The sequence below is a fragment of the Pelodiscus sinensis genome, chromosome 1 (assembly GCF_052426305.1).
Source record: "Pelodiscus sinensis isolate ZL-2025 chromosome 1, ASM5242630v1, whole genome shotgun sequence".
Taxonomy (NCBI): Eukaryota; Metazoa; Chordata; order Testudines; family Trionychidae; genus Pelodiscus; species Pelodiscus sinensis.
In genome coordinates this window covers 8,227,871-8,241,893 of record NC_143052.1, presented here as the reverse complement: position 1 = coordinate 8,241,893, position 14,023 = coordinate 8,227,871, and the positions used below count along the sequence as shown (strand labels likewise).

Below are 14,023 nucleotides of genomic sequence, written 5' to 3'. Positions count from 1 at the left end.
TCCTATAATTCTAAATTCAGTCACCGAACAGCTTAATGCTGATAGAATCACCAGCGCCGTTCTTTATGAATGAGTGTCGGGGGAATTTTGTTAGTAAGTGCATGTTAGCAACTGTTATTCACTTCAGCAGGAGTGGTGGGGAAAGAGGGGGGGGGGAAATATATAGACACAATTCTTGGTTCAGGTACCAGCATTTTCAGAGACCGAGAAACATACTGTGGCACTTAATGATTTAAGAGTAAAACAGCTCCGGGATTATAAACTAGGTTTCCTCCACCTTTCCTCTCCCATATGGTATTTCACACTCAAATGGAATCAGAAGTCAGTTCTCAGAGTGGTTCATTTTGCAAACAAACATTTACATGCATTTAATGCTGCACTGGTTCGGAGAGTTCATCTAGCAATCAAGATTTATGTCCCTGGTCCTTGTACGTCACAGGGAATGAGGGCAGAGGGGGATGTGTGTGCAAATAGATCATGCCTATGCGTGTAATGGAAACTGATTCCCTATTTTCTGCATTAGAGCTACACATTCACCCTGTCCAAAGGACAAGGTAGAGTTCTAATGCCAGCCACCTTGCGTTAATTGATGGCTCAGAGGCTTGGCATGGAAACCCAGACAGGCCACCCGCACACAAACTGACACAGCTAAAAAGTCACAAATCGGACACTGCAGCCAGGGGAGAGGAGGTTTCGCTACAGAGGCCTTTGCTTCTAGGTCACCAGTTCAAATCAGGGGGGCGCACCAATTTAATAGCTCTGCAAACAGCTGAGTGACTCTTAGCCCATTTCCTTAGGGGGACAAGTGTCCCTAAAACCAAATCCACTATTGAGATCAACACTAGGTGGCAGCCTCAGCAGGGAGGTTGTGGACCAAATGACCTGTCATGTCCTAGAGCAGACTCCCTCGCAGAGTAAGGGTGTATACCTGAGGGGGGAAGCTTGCAGCATTTCTGTTCTCTGGACTTCAGTTTGCCCCCCAGGAAGGTAAATCAAGCATCAAATTCACCCAAAAAACTGAGGTAAGAACTAGCCCAGCTTAAGGTCTTTACAATACTTTTCATCACTGATAATGCCCAGGCCTGGGTAAGGGGGGCGGTTTTCCTGGATGTATTTGCTACAAGGGATCACTAGCAACCTGCATGGAGAAGATCTTGAAACCTGGAGTGCCCTTTCTAAAGTTCTCAGCCTCGGGGGGGGGGGGCTTTATAGCGTGATCAAGTCTGTCTGCGTGGCGGCACGGTAGCCACGCTCATAACTACGTTAATGCTCAGTTGGGACGTTTTCAGTGTTTAGGTCTTTTTGGCGGGGCAGGTTTTGTGTATGTTACAAGGATGCCAAAAAGCGAAGAATGCACCGAGTTAGACCAGCAGAAGCGCTAATTAAGAAAAAAGAAAGACAGCTACATAGCTCCAGTAGTACCAGGCAAAAAAATAAAGAGAAAGGGACACTTTCATCCAAAGACAGACCTTGCAATAGTCTTTCATCATCATAGTAATGCTTAGCATTTCTGTAGTGCCCAAAATCCACATGCTTTACAATCCAGACTTCCCAGGGCTGGTGGAAAGACTAGCAAGCCACATTCAAAGGCCGGGAAAAATGGCATGGGGAGGGAAGAGGAGGGGTGGAGGTGGGGGTGAGGGATGACTCAGCCCAAAAGGCCCAGTGTGTCAGTGGCAGGTCTGGAAGTATTACACCCCTCCGCTGGCATCTCAGCCCCATGACTTCACCGCCAGGCCAGACCTTCCTCGTGTTAAGCCATTCAGGTGACATTTCGATTTCCACAAGCTTGAACTTGTCTTTTTCTCCAGTGGGGCTTGACAAGTATTTAGTCTGGAACATGCTTGCTCTCATGGTGGGTAGAGTTAACCCCTGCTACAGGGGTGGCGCTTAAACTTTGACTCGGCTAGTAGTATCCAGGCTAACTTCTATTACAGTCAGTGGAAAGATCTCTTTGATCTGATGGGAACTGGCTGAACCTGTCCCTGCCTTGTGCCTCAGTTTCCCCACCAGGAAATAGGGATAATTATGTTTTTTTGAGGGCTCTGATGCTGAGATCTCCGAAAGACAAGCACAATGGGGGTGGGGGGAGGCTAATTTTCTTCTCTCAAGCAGCTTGGGGGGAAAGCAGAGAGAAACCCCCACTCCCATGAGCTAACGCGCTCGACACACAACTGTCCTACTTCCAACTTCCAGCAGCACTTTCCCCACACAGACTAATTCATTGCTCAGGCCTCCTGCATGTCTGTTGTTTGGGAGACATTACAACCAATTTGGAAAACAATACAGGAAATAAAAAGCCCTATACCCAGTTCTCCCTACAGACAATATTACCGGTTACCGTTAGTGACCTATTCAGCCAGTAACACACCCTTTGAGGAGTTTAGAATGGCAACCTCACCTGTGATCAATGTTCCTTCTATTTTTTTCCATCCATGTGCAGAATAAATTTTGTTATGTGCACCAACATGTGTGCAGATGTGCACCATCACATGCTGAAACACATGCTGTGCTGCCAGCTGAGGGCGCAGTGGGGCACTCTGCTATTCAGCTGGGCGGCATTTGAATCTTTCCTGGGTGGCTACCCAAGCACTGAGCATAAAGGGAACGTTGCCCATGACTACAGTTGGCAGCAAAACGATGGTCTAATGCGAGGGTGGGGGGCCTCTCCTTTGTCCCCTCTCATTCTCCACCTACCAGACTGTGTGGGGGTAGCTCAGGGCTTCAGCCCTCCAGCAAGATGATGGGACTAAGGGCTTCTGCCCAGCAGGGAGGACAGGTCTGGGGCCTTTGGCTCTGCAGGAGGTATTTGCTAGGACTGCAGCCCTCAGCAGGTGCACCCAGGCTCTTGAACATCTGAGGCTTGTCCAAGGCAGCTGTAAGATGTGGTAAGGTTGGCTCCCCAGTATTAGCTCAGCCCCTAGAATGTGACTTGAGAGTTGCAGGTTCAAATCCCACCATGGCTCCTGGATTCTTTATGTCCCTGGGGGAGTCACCTAATCTACCCTGGACCTCTCTTCCCCATCTATAAAATGGGGATAGTAAGTCTCTACTTCCCAGGATGCTAAGACAACAAAATCCATTCATGATGATCACATGCCACAGTGGTGAGGGCCAGGTAAAAATCTAGACCTGTGGTGTCCAACACACTAGCCGTGTGTGGCTATTTGGCTGGCTGAGTGTGGCTAGTTGGCTCACAAAATTATTTACATGTTCAGGAAAATGTGGCTAGTTTTCTATAGCAGCAAACAAAGCACCCCAATGAAGCTTTAACTCCAGTAGTACCTCCAGCTCATAGGCCTTTCCTGTGAACATCTCAGTGTGCTTTAAAATGTCACATTAACCCTTGCAACACCCCTGGGAAGTAGCTAGACTTTATTGGGCCCATTGACAGAAGGGGAAACTGAGGCAGGAGAGGGCAGCTGCGGTGGACATCACGACAGTACTCCATGTGCCTGGTGCTCAGTTCAAGACTAACCACCCATCCCAGCAAAGCCAGAGACTTCAGAGTTCAGGCCTCTAAGTCAATTGTGAGACCTTTTAAAAAAAAAAAAAAAAAAGAACCTATTATAACACATACCAAAGGTTCCCTTAGAAGCCACTCCCAGTGCTGGCTCCCTTTGGTTTGCCTCCCAGCTTGCTAAGACTCTCCGAGCAAACCAAATCCAGTACCCAACATTCGACATGCCCAAAGAGGGCTGGAAGGAGTAAGATGAATGGAAACATGGAGGAGAGGGTATTTTCTTTCTCCACAGAGAAGCTGTGTCTAGGAAAAGCTTTTCTACTGCCCTCGCCACTGTTGCTGGATTTTCTATGCCCTCATCACCGCACTGAATGTAGCTGCCTTCCAGGCACTAAAATTATGCAGCCAAGACTCCTAAACAACACCAGGATTTATCACAACGAAGTGTTTTTAAATGCTCATCTTCGATGTAAGCCACCCGGAAATCATGCAGCTGTCATGAAGTTTTGGATCCCATTGATTTCTCCGACTGCCACAAATTTAAGACAGGATTGAATGGCAGATTTTCATTGAAGGCTGGGGCTGTTTTTTTTTTAATGAGATCTAACTAAAAGGAGATACTTATTTTAAAGGCATCCCCATACCAAATATATTCCGACTGGGAAGAAAAATCTTATCCTTTAGATTTCGGGGCTTTTTTTTTTTTAAGGAGGTTTCAGTCTGAACATGTATGGGAAAACAGACACAGCTACATAGAACACATCACATCTGTTGCACTATATGAAGCCCAACTCTTATAAAAAGCATGCTTAATAAGAGCTCCCAATTTTTTTAAAAAACTAGACAATTAAAATAACCTAAATGCTTCTCTGAGCCCTGAAGCCTTCAGACTGAGGCTGAAAGGGCGGGGGAGGGGAGGGAAGCACCTAATCTCACACTGAGGCACACACTGTAATTAAAATCACACACACACACAAAAAGGCAAAGGCAAGCAACCCCATGCTCCACTGGTTCTCTGCATTCACAGATTTAACTAGCTTTTATAAACAACTGAGGACAGATAAAGAGAATAAGTTTGCATGCTTTATGCCTTCTAAAATATTTGTGGAGTGCTGGTGCATGGTCAAGATAAGTCCTGCGGGTAGGAGCTATTGAGTTGGCTGGAAAATTCCCTACAACCTTTTTGTGGTTTCCCTAGAATGATAGCAACCTCTAGACCTGCCACTCCACACACACACACACACACACACACCTATCAGTGCATCAATTCACTCCCATTACCTCCTAGTTATCTTGAGTAACGAATCACAGGTCCCTTGTGCCAGGGGGAAGCCATGAACTCTAGTGCAGTAAGGTTTTGCATAGAGGCTAATGAATACTAGACACCAGTTCAGTGCAGACTCCTGGTTGAGATTGAGCTATAAAAAAAATACCCCACATGTTTTGCACAGGCTCTTCTTCCTATGACTAAATATGACATTTATAGGACTACACATGAGATCCCCTCCCCTATAACTTTGTAAAATCCTAGAGAGGAAGTGGGTGATGGTAGGTAGGGAGGTTTCTCTCTGTATCTGCCCACATACTAGAAAGCTAAAGAAATGCTGTTTGAAGGGATGAGGCTGGGTTTATCGGGGAGGACTTCCTCTGCTGCTGGAATATTGTATTTCTATCAAAACCATGTGTGGCTCCGTCTTCAGACCACTTTTCCCTGTCTACATAATTTAGAGGCGTATGGCTGATGAGTGAGGAGTGTCAATATCCGTGCTTCGGTTGCAGCCCGCACCGAGGCACAAAGAGATTTACTAGGGGAAGGCAGGATTTAGATCTTAAAAATCCTCCCCCACACCTGGTGGAAAATAAACTGGGTTTTCTTTTTCCCCTAGATATTGACAATCCGAGGTGGGTGGGGTTTTTCCCCTCCGGTTTTTTTTCTCCCCTCACTCACTCAAAGGGGGGTCGTCCACCCTCCCTCTCCCATACACATTGCGCTGGGAAACTCATTCTCCCAGGTGAACTGGGTCTGCTTGTCAAGCGAAGAAAAAGTTTGAAAATGCAGTAGGTGGGAACGAAGGGAGAGAGAGAGAGGTCGTAAAGGTTTTTCCCAGGCAAAGCATCTACTGTCAGATCGGATGGCTATTATTTTTCAATGGATACACACACGCGCACATACACACACACACACACACACACACACACACACGAAGATCGGATGGCTTTTCTTTTTCAATGGACACACACATACACACGACACACATACAGACACAAACACTTTACCCTTAGTTCTACTACCCCGGTCTGTCAAATCGGATTCGTTTCCCTGCTGTGCACACACAGCGGAGGAGACCTATCTATAGAAATCCAAGGACCAACTTGGCGACCCTACAAAAACCCCAGGATTAAATCCCTCGGACCCTGTTCTCGCATCCCATTCGCATTTTTTATAAAAACTCTTCCCCCTCTTCCCCAAAGACAGGGCATCTTCTGGCCCTATTTCTGGCCGTTCAGTCTTTGGCTCTCACCGGGGGAATCGGCTGGGGAAACTTTACCGCCCCAGCCTAAGTTGATTTGGCAGGGGAGGCTGGAGGGGAAAGGAAGAGAGAAAGCTGCAGCAACTTGGAGTGGGGCTGCTTCCCCCCGCAACGTTCAGCAATGGGGCGCTTATGAAATGGAGAGCGGGGGGCCTCCCCCTGCCTTTCCAAGGGCCGAACCGTGCGGGGGGCGCGGCTGGCAGGTGTAGGGGGCAGGCTGCCCCATTGCAGGCAGGCAGAAGGAAGGGGACAGCCAGAAGGGATGGCGCACACACACACTCAGACACCCACACACACACTCAGACACACACACACACACCCACACACACACCCAGACACACCCACACACACTCAGACACACACACACCCACACACCCACACACACACACAGTCAGACACACACACACACACCCACACACACACCCAGACACACCCACACACACTCAGACACACACACACACCCACACACACACTCAGACACACACACACCCACACACCCACACACACACACACTCAGACACACACACACACACACACACACACTCAGACACACCCACACACACTCAGACACACACACACACAGTCAGACACACACACACACACACCCACACACACACCCAGACACACCCACACACACTCAGACACACACACACACACTCAGACACACACACACACACCCCGCCACCGCACTGAAACTTGCCTGCTAACAAGTCGCGGGCTCCGGCTGCCGCTTCCAGCTCCTCAGCTGGCTCTAGGCACCAGCCTCCGCTCTCCGCTCACCCACCCGCCCAAGCGGCGGCCGCTGTGGAGCCGGGGCGGGGGGGAAGGGGCCGATCGGGGCTCGTTTCCAAATACACCCCCTTTCCGGAGAGGGGGGGTCCTTTTGGGGAAGCAACCCCTCCCCCCTCTCGTTCATCGCATTGCCAGGGATTTCCCCACCGCCCAAGTGCACCGGAGAGGGGGGAGGTGTCCCCCTGCGCCCCCCACCCCTCCCAGGTCAGGCTGGTGGCCCCCCCGGTTCCCCCCCCCCGAGACCGGGAACGCGGGCTGCTTACCTGGGAAGGCTGCTGCTGTCCCCCCTCCCTCCCCCGGTCTTCAGCGCGGGCGCCGCATTGACACTGCAGAGGGTGTCTCTGGAAATGTGGCTCCGCTCCCCAAATCCTCCACGGCGGCAGCTTTTCCTCCAGCCTCCGAAAGGCACCCGCCTTGCAACCCCCCCCCCCACCCCCTCCAGCACCCCTCGGCCCGCCCTGCCCCCCGATCCGCACGGGCGCAGGAACCGGGCGCGCTGCAATCCGGAGCGGCGCCTCTTCGCCCCGTCCCCCCCGGGTCTGGAGAAGGCGACCCGGGGCCGCTTCACTCAGCCATGCCCCGGGCTCGGCGGCTGCCCCTGCGGCTCGGTGCCCGCCTGGCAGGGCGCACACTGCGGCTGTCTCGCCAGCCCTGCTCCCGCTGGCGCGGCGGGCTCGCTCTCCAAAGGGTGGGTGGGTGGGTGGGGGGGGGGGGCTCAGGCTTACACCCCCCACCCCTCTCCGGTGCAAACAGCCCAGGCCGATCCCGGAGCGACGTGGCGGGAGGGGGGCACCGAAAATCCTTCCCGATCCCGGCTGGCTCCTGCCTTCGCCCGCCCGGCAGAGGCGCGGCGGGGGGGCGGGCCGGGGCGGGAGGGTCCCCGGGCTGGCTTCCTCGCCCCCCCCCCCTTGCTTTGCTCAAAGTTTGCTGGGGGATCCTGCCACCAAACTCTGCGGCGGCTGCTCGTGCACTGAGGCGCTGCCAGGCGCCGGCTGCCTTGATTTGACTCCCCCCCCCCCCCTTCTCACTATACTCACTAGTGACACCTAGGCGCGCCAACCTGATTGGGCTAATTGTGCAATTGCATTGCCGGGGGGGGGGGAGGAAGGGAGACAAGAGCTCAAGGGAGCGGACACACACGCTGCTCCCCCCCCCCCCGCGATTGCTCAGACAACCCCTCCCCCCCACGCACTGCCCCTCCCCCCGCGCCGCCTTGCGCGCTCTTCCGCCGGTGGCCGCGCAGTGGGCGGAGGGGGCTGGGGAAGCGAGCAATCTTCCTGCTGCTGAGCCTGGCAGCGAAAGCCTAGGGAGGCTGCTCTGCCGCCTGCTTCTTCCTCTCCTTGCTGGCAGCTCCCGAGCTGGGGGGAGCGACTCGTTATTTTATCAATTAATATTAATCAGTCTTTACTTGCCCCCCCGTCCCGTCCCGCCTCGCTGGACCTTCCAGGCCCGGGAGACTTACCAAGCTGCTCCGTTTTCCAACCCCCTTCCTCTTCCCGGGGAAGGGGCCAGCTGCAGCCCGTGGAAAGGCGAGGAGGATCCCTTCGGAGCAACAGGTTTGACTCTCAGTCCAGCAGCCGCTCGATGTGGCCTGGAGGCCACGGTGAGGGGCCGGGCAAACGCTGGCGCCAGAACGCGCCGCTCCGGGCACCCTCCATATGCCTAGCACTCCGTTTGCAGGGCTCTAGACACTGGGGCGAGGGGGAGGGGAAGGACAGTATCCAGCCCCAGAAAATCTTGGCTGTCCAAACCTCCTCTGCAGGCCTGTGGATTTGTGCGGAACAATGCAACCCATTTCTGCAGGGTCCCCAGTGCCTACTTGGTGGCTCTGAATATCTATTTGTGTTGTATGGGAACTCCTAGGGGCCAGGACTGACTGTTGCTGTGTGTCTGTGCAGCACCTAGCATAATGAAGTTCTGATCAAGGCCTCCAGGTGCTGCCACAATACAAACAAACTACTCCTAGTTTGAGATGCCTGTTTCACCTTTAAACATACACAAGTGCCACCATCACAGGGCAGAAATCTATTTCCATCCCCTTTTGCACCCAGGCATGTTTTGTTATAAAACAATATTGCGGTCTCCTTGAAACAAGTTTTGTCTCCCTAGGGAGCATGTATTTATGTGTGTTGAAATAGCACTGGGTTTCTATTTCCTGATAGATGGATGGGGATGCAAAGCCTTTTTTTTTAAAGGTGGTGCATAAGATGTATTTATTATTCTTTATCTCCTGCGTCTCGCAAGGAATCATTTGTTTTCATTCAGAGAAATGAATGCCATGTGAAGCCTGAAGAGTAATAACACAGCCAAATGACACGGGAAGAGCAAGACAGAAATCTACCAGATACAATGGCAGGTGAATAACCTCGGCAGATCACGGCTATTGTGAATAGCACGGCATTATTTAATGCCCATTCTGACTTGCAACATCCATTTAATAATACATATGGAAATCCCTGGGAAATTTGGTTCTGCATTTAAAACTCAACTGTCCCTTACACGGATGCTCTAGACTCACTGCGGTTCTTTTTTAAAACTGAGGAGGTAGGCGAATCAATGTGATTCTTTCTCTTTCTTAAAAGAATGGCTCGAGTTAATAGATTGCTCATATCTATGGATTCCATAAGAGTGAGTGACAAACGAGACTTTATTTATAGGCTCTTTCATGCACAACGCTGGGGGGGTTAGAGAGGGGTCAAGACTGGATAACCCACATGGCCTCTTCTGACCCCATGAATAGCTGCAGTAAAAGGGCCCCAGGACATATTACCCGGATCTGGACAATTGTAATCAATCAGATTTATTTTTTGCCATTGACTTTCATGACAGCAAGATCCAACCAGCGCTAACTAGAGACCAAGATCAGGGGGCTTCAAAGTCATTGAGCATCCACAATTCTCAGGAGCGGCAAGAACTTAACACCCATCAAGGCCTCATTTTACATCTGGGTGGAGAGAGATTTAGTAGATTGGAGTTGTTTCCAGGCAATCTTCCTGCACTGCCTGCTTTCCCCTCTTCCTCCTCCTGCCCAAAAACCTCCTCTTTAGCCTCCCATGGCTAATAATGTCCTAGATATTGATGCAGTTGACACACTGCCCATTTAAACTCTTGTAGATTTCTTCCCTGATGAGGACCAGGTATATAGCTCCCAGCACACACCTCCTTTCATTTTGTGCCTTGTTATCTAACCACACACAGGGAGAGGTTTTGACAACATCCATGGCTTCTGAGCAGACAAACACATTTTTTCCTAGGGTATTTTTGTTGTTGTTGTAAGTCTCAATTGTTCCTAATGACAGAGCCCAGAAGCCAATTTAAAACGAATACAAGAAAGAGGGAGAGGGAACCCCCTCACAAGTTGTTCTCTCCCCACCATTTTACAGGTCTGTAAACCAACCTGGTATTTAAGTTGATAAAAGCCAGATACTCTTGCTCTGTAAAGCAGCTAGTGCTGCTTTAGGGCTTCTTAGCTTGGTCTGATCCAGTTAAAAACCTAAATCATAGCGCCACCTGCAGGAGGCTAGAAAATTCAACAGCTCTGGAAATCACTTAAGCCAGGAGGAGTGTTTAAAAAAAAGTGGAGGCAGCGGGGGTGAGAAGGGGTGTGTGGGTTCTGACTGTGTGTAATTGCACCCAGACACACTCTAGGGCGTGTACGTGGCTGGGTTAATGCCACTTCTCAGCTCCCTCAAGGCCTTATTTTGCCTGGTGTCTCACCACGCTGCCCCAGGCCTGGGTTATCCTAGTATGACACACCTCATATTGCTCCAGCCTCCTGCTGAAGCACCCTCAATCAAAAGCTGTTAATTTAATTTTCTGTGCACTAAATGCCACGATGAAATGACGATAATAACTCAGGCTGGTGGAGCAGCTCTGCTCAGCTCGCAGAAGGCCACTGATTTTCAAACGCCCAATCCCCCCTCCCCTTCCGATGTGAGACACTTAAACAACTTTACAACCTCTGCTGTCACCCAAAGCAAAATTGGCCTCCTCTGTTGAGTTGTCACCATTTTTGTCGCGGACAAAGATTGTCTTCAGCGCACTATCGGAGTGTACACATTTCATTGCAATTGGTTTTAAAGCGGGCCCAGACGCCTGTGCTTAGCTTTGTCATTCCTTCCACTCCGGGGCAATGTTCCCTCTAAGGGCAGGACTACACAGCAGGGCGAAAGCCGAAATAAGCAATGCAACTTGAGCTACGTCAATTGCCTAGCTGAAGTCGAAATAGCTTATTTTGGCTTTTGGTGCTGTCTACGCAGCAGGAAGCCCAAGTCAGAGCACTCTTCCTCCAACTGCCTCGTAAAATGAGGGTTACAGGAGTTATAAGAACGGCCAGACTGGGTCAGACCAAAGATCCATCTAGCCCAGCGTCCTGTCTGCTGACAGTGGCCAATGCCAGCTGCCCCAGAGGGAGATAACAAAAGAGGTAATCATAGAGTGATCCCTCTCCTGTCATCCATTTCCAGCCCCTGACAAACAAAGGCGAACGACACCATCCCTACCCATCCTGGCTAATAGCCATTGGTGGATCTAACCTCCATGAATTTATCTGGTTCCTTTCTGAACTCTGTTAAAGTCCTGGTCTTCACAACATCCTCTGGCAAGGATGAGTCAGAGTAAGAAGTCCCCCAGCTCAACATTATGTCGAAATAACGGCCTGCTGTGTAGACGCGCACTACGTTATTTCAGAATAAGGTCAGCTATTCCAAAATAACACAGCTGTGTCGACATAGGTTAATTTCCCCACTCCCCATCCATGTGTGGAATAAATTTTGTTATATGTACAAAGGCATAGGCAGATGTGCACCACCAGTAGAAACACGTGCTGCCAGCTCTGGGCACTTCTCTGATCAGCTGGGCAGCATTTGAATCTCTCCTGGGTGCCCACCCAAGAACTCAGCTTACAGGGAACACTGCTCCTGGAGCAAATGGAACCGAACTCTTGCTCGGTGGGTCAGCAGAGACCAGAAGAGTGCAAGCAAATCGCACAGGATACATGTCCCTTCTTGAGGCCTGGAAAAAGAAGCAGGGGAGTGAATTGGAAGAGAGGGGAGTCTCGTCCGTTAATCTTTGTGTGACTCATTTAAAATAGACTGGAACAAACAGGCTACATATTAGGGATGAAAAAAATACCCTAAGGAGTTAACCAGTTAAATCATTTGTTTAACTGGTTAACCATTCACTGTGGGTGGCAGGGGCTGATCCGGCCTTGTAGGCTGCTCTGTCCCGGTTGCATGCAGCAGCCAGAGTCCTGCTAGCCAAGCCACCATGGGTAAGGGGCTGCTCCCACTGGGGGGCCCTTCTGTTAACTGGTTACCCAGTGAGCATGCTGGTAAGGTATATGCTTACCAGGTAACTGTTTAACAGTTTAACCTATAACATCCCTTCTGCATATCCCGACAGGCCTTTTCCATCTCTAGCTTCTTGCCCCTCATGCCATCTGGGTGGCGGTGTTTTTTTCTCCCCAGCTCCGCAAGATTCAGAAAGCTGCTCATTTGTTCTTCAGTTTTATCAGCTTCCAGTATGGGCACACAAGAGGGGGGGGGAGGGGGAAGACAGAACGGCTGGAAAGGGAACACAAACAGCCGGCAATGAAAGGGGGGAGGAGGGTGAAACGTGGAAAGAACAGGATTCTGTCAGCAATGCAGTCAAGTGCCTGGTTGTGGAGAAGAATCTAGGTACAAATACTTGGGTGACAAAGAATGAAAGAGCCTCAGCGAGTATCTGGAAAGCACCCATCTATTCATTTTTCTATGCTTGTATAGGATCCAACAAGCACACCCCCTCAGTGCCCACAGTCATATGCTCTTGCTGCTAGAATATAACGAGGCACGCAGTGAGACACGATAGGACTGGGTCACCAAGAGCTTGGCCTAGCAATGCAGCAGGAGGCAGGAGGCCTGGGTTCCACTCCCTTCTCTGCCACTGACTTGCTACGTGGCCCTCGTCAAGTCACTCGATCCCACCGTGCCACAGTTTCGCCCCTTCTGTAAAATTCTCCCTCTGTGAGGCAGCAGAGAAATAGTGCACAGCTTAACATTGGCAGACGTGTTTGTGAAAGCTGATGTAGAAACACAAACACACCAGGCTGGAATTCCATTTATACAATCAGATGCACTGGTGAGTGTACGAGATGTGTTGCCTTCCAGATTTTTTCTCATCCATTTTTGCCAGTGCCTATGAGTGGTTTCCCATTGTACCCATGAAAAAATTGGGCAAGGGAAATTAGGAGATGGTCAGAAATCAGATAATTAGAGATCAAAGAGACCTGGTAGTTTAGCTAGTCCTCCCTTTTCCTCTCCTGAGCAGTGCAGAGCATGTATTCTGCTGCGTTTTCCAGTCTAGTTTTAAACACAAGCAACCGAACCAGCAACATCCTCACCCATATGCAGAATAAGTGGCTGTGGAGGGCACCCAAAAATTTGGGGCACCACTGGGTCTTAATATCCACCTACCCACCTCTTCCTCTCCCTGCTCTGTGGCTCTGCTTCCTCCTGAGAGGGTCTAGTTAGAATAAAAGTGACAAAGAGCGATTAGGAGAACACTGCACCTGTGAGTTTAACATTTGCTTTAAAATATTTCAACAGCGTGTTGCTGAAGATTATAAAATCACGCCCCTAAAAAAGTCATCCCTCTCTCCCCCCAGGCTGCCGTTGGGCATAGGAGCACCTGTTTAATAGCACTGTGCAAGGCCCTGTAAATCCTGAGAATGCTCCTGAATTGGGTTTCCACCACTTCCCATGAGAGAGGATTTCCCAGACAAACAGCTGTCCCTGGCAGGAAGTTGTTCCTAACTATTCAGACTGATTTCCCCTCTCCCTCCCTGAAATTCTCCTAGTTTCTACCCCCATTGGATCCAAAGACACTTTAGGCTTTTCAGCCTCCCAATCCTTTCCCCCAACACATCAATCTATCCCCTCCTTTTCTCTAGAGTGACAAGGTGGGTGGCTTATATATTGAGATATACCTATCTCGTAGAGCTCGAAGGGACCTTGAGAGGTCATCAGGTCCAGTCCTCTGCCCTCCTGTGAGGACCAAGTACCATCCCTGAGAGATTTGCCCCAATCCCTAAACGACCCCCTGAAGGATTGAACTCACAACCCTCGGTTTAACAGGCCAATACTCAAATCACTGAGAAACTCATCTATGGGACCCACTTATATTGGTGAAAGATACAAGCAAAAGACACCAAATTGGTCCAATAAACATGTGACCGCCTCACCCAGCTTGTTTCCCT

At 50.3% G+C, this 14,023-nt stretch overlaps 1 protein-coding gene across 1 annotated transcript in view; it reads right to left on the bottom strand.

The window, feature by feature from the left end:
• PLXNA4 (plexin A4) overlaps window positions 1-7,757 on the bottom strand; it is a 689,852-nt gene extending 682,095 nt beyond the window's left edge. Inside the window, exon 1 of the mRNA XM_075925673.2 lies at window positions 7,050-7,757. The gene's annotated coding sequence lies outside the window, so the exon portion shown is untranslated. The remainder of the gene's footprint in view (window positions 1-7,049) is intronic.
• Between the last annotated feature and the right edge of the window lie 6,266 nt (window positions 7,758-14,023).